This window comes from Rhinolophus ferrumequinum, chromosome 16 (assembly GCF_004115265.2).
Source record: "Rhinolophus ferrumequinum isolate MPI-CBG mRhiFer1 chromosome 16, mRhiFer1_v1.p, whole genome shotgun sequence".
Lineage (NCBI taxonomy): Eukaryota > Metazoa > Chordata > Mammalia > Chiroptera > Rhinolophidae > Rhinolophus > Rhinolophus ferrumequinum.
In genome coordinates, this window is record NC_046299.1 from 41,009,592 (window position 1) to 41,014,021 (window position 4,430).

Here is a 4,430-nt window from a genome sequence, read left to right on the forward strand (position 1 = left end):
TGTACCATGGTAATGTAAGACGTTTACCATAGGGAAGTGGAGTATAGTAACTCTGACCTACCTATGCAATCTTTCAGGGAGTCTGAAATTATTCTAAAACAAAAAGTTCATTTAAGAAAAACAAGGCAACTCTATATAGAATGATCTCACAAATATATCATTTATTGATATACTCAGGGTGAAGTACAATATGTATAGCATGCAATCATTTCTACATTTAAGACTATACGTGTGTGTGTAAAACCTATATGTGCATAAAATGCCCCTTTAAAGATGAATCTATTACTTTTATATGTAAAACAGTACCTTTGAGATGGGTGACTGGATTGCTGGGGTAAAAAGAAACAGGGGATTTATTTTTAATATGTCTATACTTTTATAGGTTTGATATTTTACATAATGTTCACATATTACCTTTTTCTTTTTAAGTGTGTCTTTCCAGGACCCATCAGCTCCAAGTCAAGTAGCTGTTTCAATCTAGTTGTGGAGGGCGCAGCTCACAGTGGCCCATGCGGGGATCGAACCAGCAGCCTTGTTGTTAAGAGCACCACGCTCTAACCAGCTGAGCTAACCGGCCGCCCCAACATATTACCTATTTTTAAAAAGCTAAAGTATGTCCCTAAAGTCATCCCATAATCATGGGCTGATAAGGGCCTAAATTGATACTGTTTTATATGTAAATGTGGTTCTTTGAAATAAGAAACAAAGCTCTATGGCCTCCACAGCAAATCTGTAGAACTTAGTAGCAATAACATGTTGGAACAGTAATAATAGCACCAATACAAGGTCTTACTATGTGACAGGCATGGCGCTAAGTGTTATGTCTGTATCAACCCACAATTACCTATGACATCAGTGCTATTATTTGTATAGAAGATTTTCAATATACCTACTGGAGTTACTCACTAATGAGTTTCCCTTTGGCCTCTCTCTTACAGACCGTTTAGATGAACTCTATTTAAACTATGGCTTTACCTCGTATGCTTTTCAACAGTATAATGAAAGCATGGCAAAGGGAGCAGCCATTTGGCACCTTCTGTAAAGATTTATCATTCTATTTTATTGATAATTGATAACTAGGCCACATGAACAATATACATGTTTGAAACTCATTTGTGTCTATTATATATACTTAATATAGTTTTAAGCTATACATACCAACTGAAATATCCCCATGGATTCTAACCTCAGAGAGTTTACCAACTGAAAAGGATATATCATAATTTTATATTAATATTATGCTTTACTTTTTAAAACAATTACTTCTGTGAACATTACAGTTACAATGGTAAACTTATAAACAGGGGTTTTAAAATCAGGGTATATGGACACCTCCCCCTACCCCAACCCATGGGTCTGTGGATAGATCTTGGACCAGGAAAAGCACATCTTTATTTTCACAAACAACTAACTGAAATCTAGCATCTCCTTATGTTATAAATATAGGCATGATACAAGCCACAAAGTATTAGCGGTACCCATGACTATGTCACCAGCAGAAATAATTACTTCCTATCATACTATAGTTAGGCCGGTATCACATAATATTGTGTAAATTCATCACGACTTCCAAAATACAGCTGCTATTAACCCTCTGCTAGATCTTATTATTTAATGCATTAAGAAACTTACTTTATCACAATTTTTAATCTTTCAATAACTATTTTAATATAATTAAGTTCTCTAACATTTTACTTTCTGTATCATACTATAGTTAGGCATGTTTCTTCTGCAAAGGGGTTCACGGGCTTTATCAGTAGGCCAAGTGCTCTAAAAATAAGGTCAATGTGAGAATTTAGCATGTGACAAGAATGCACCTGCCCCACTGATCTTCAAACCAATGAAGGACCCTCCTAGGCAAATGTTTGTGGATTGAGGAAATGAAACAAATCAGCATTTCTAACTACTGCTTTATGGATTAAAGATAGTTCACTCTCCATTTTTCTACAAGGCTCTCAAAGAAAATGTGGAAACAGAGAGACAGTATCAGGCCTTTTCCCAGTAGTCATTGACACACTGACACTTCATACACAAAACCTGAATAGTGGCCAAGGCCTGAACTGGAAGGAATCACCTTTGCTTTGGGAGGGCAGGAATGGTAAACATAAGCTCAACCTGAATGCTTGGAGTCTCTGTCCTAAAATGTGAGCATGGCTTCATGCAATAAAACACTAAATACAAACCTTAAAAGATAAAAAGCAAAATATTTTTCCCACAGTACAAGGGGAAAATGTAAATGATAATGTTTATATGCAAATGCTCATGTCCCTGAATTTCAACAACATTTATATCAGTTTTAATGTTCTGTTTCATTCCTTCAAATAATTTACATAGCCATTTGCAGGGGAAAAAATACTAAGTGCTCTTTTAAAGCATAAAAGTTAGTGATTGCAATAATGGAATGTTGCTTATCATAAGAAATTTCATCAAATGTGTTCCTAAAATCTATATCCAGTGGCTACAGAATTACATGAATCACCAGCATAGTAACATTATCAGAAAGAAAACAGGTCTAAATCCTGAGGTTTTCCTAGTGAAATCATGTCAGCCCCTAATTATCACTTCTTCTTAGTCATCACTAGCTATTAGTTCAATAATCCAGACTGCAGTTTTGCCCGTCATCAGGATCAAGTTCCCTGATATGCAGTTTCTTCAATCCATCAATTCCTCCCGTGGGACACAGGCTAAGATCTGTATGATTTTAGTCTTCGCATATCCTCTTTTCTACCTGTAAGAGTACTATGAACAGTTCTGAAGCACACCCCTCAGCCTCCTTCAATAAACATCAGTGAACAATTAAAAACGGATAACTGAAAATATAAACATTGGTTACAAGTATTTGCTCAAGCATTTGTTTAAATGGTAGTTCATTAGTATTTGAAAGACAAGAGCTGTTAAGGTCAAGAAGGATTTACAGAAAAGGCAGCTCCAAAGAATTCAGTCAGAATAAATCCTGATTATAAAGGTTTAAATAATTGTTTTATTCAGAAATGACTCTCTAGGACAAGAGAGGTGCGGGTACTGCAGGTTCAAAGCCACTGATTTATATCAGAGAAATGCACAATAAGTAAAGACCAGAAGTAGAAGAATGCAAAGCTCCATGGATGTTTTCTTAGTAGAAGAGTAGCTAAATCAGTATTTGACTCCATTATGTTTTTGTAAGAACTATTTTATCTGCTTCAAGACCTCATTTCAACACCTACTGCCAGTGAGGTGGGGCATACCTTTTTTTGATTTTCTAGCAAGATAAAACCAAAGTGCTTTCAACAAATAAAATAAAGTTTCTCTGGAAAAGGCATTTCTACAAATGAAAACTCCCCAAAGGATGTAAATACAGAATAACAAAAACAAGAGCTGATTTTTCAAAATACATACTCAAAAGAAAATAGTGTCTCTCATTTGATTGCTGGCTTGTGATAAAGCTTGTGAACTTCTCTCCTGGTTGCATAGCAACCAATCTATGCAGCAGTTCGAGCCTGTAAGAAATTTCCATGCCAGAGCTGTGGAAATAGACGCTAACTACTCAGTATATTTTTCAAGGTTACCTATATTTGCAAAAGAAAAAAAAAAAGGAAGATAGAATAATATCCTTGGCATTTCTAGAACCAAAAATCCGGAAGGAAGTTCCCGAATGCTATGAGCTCTTCTGTAAAAACAATCCCTCACCATCTATGTACTCTAAGCAGACAACTCCCCCACGGGAAAGAAAGGTGCACCCATAGGAAGTGCACCTTATCACTGAAACACAATAACCAAGCTCCATAAAACTAAATCAATACATTCAAGAGTTAGCAGGTAGCAAGTGGACCTTCACTCCATAAGTACTACCATTCATCATCTACTCTCTATGCTGTTCTCAAGATTGCTACTGAACAACGTTAGATTTATTTTAGGTTTTGCTGTCTTAGTTTTCCAATAAAGACATTATTATAATTTATTCTTTTATAATAGTATCTTTTTCACCATCTTTGAATATGGTTGATCACAGCACTGACAAGTCTGTGCTTGAAAATGAATAATTCAGTTCCATAGAGCCTTATCTTAAAAGCTTAAGTCTGGTAAACATAAACAGTGAACTTACTGGCATCAGCACAGCTGATAGGCACAGACCAGCTCTCAGTCTTGCTCAATCTAGGTTCCACAGGGGGGAAAATAAACAACACATATCACCAGGTGTGATGAGCCCAGACCAAAATGCTCTGAAAGAAGGGAAAAGCAGAGACCTACAAGAAATGATTCACATGCATTGGTGGACTGGTGTGTTAGTTTCTCTATACTTACTTACAGATTCCAGACATCAATGTTCAACGTCCTGGCCCCCAAGGAACTGGGCTTGCCTGCATCTCACAAGGAAATGATGTGAATGGGGACATGTGGTCTCTTAAATGAGTAAGTTGGATTGTGGGACAGTGGGAAAAACACTGGACCGA

At 36.4% G+C, this 4,430-nt stretch overlaps 1 non-coding gene across 1 annotated transcript; it reads right to left on the minus strand.

Annotated features, from left to right (window-relative positions):
• Positions 1 to 503: 503 nt before the first annotated feature.
• TRNAK-CUU (transfer RNA lysine (anticodon CUU)) lies at positions 504 to 577 on the minus strand. The gene has a single exon. It is a non-coding gene; the product is annotated as a tRNA-Lys (tRNA).
• Positions 578 to 4,430: the final 3,853 nt, after the last annotated feature.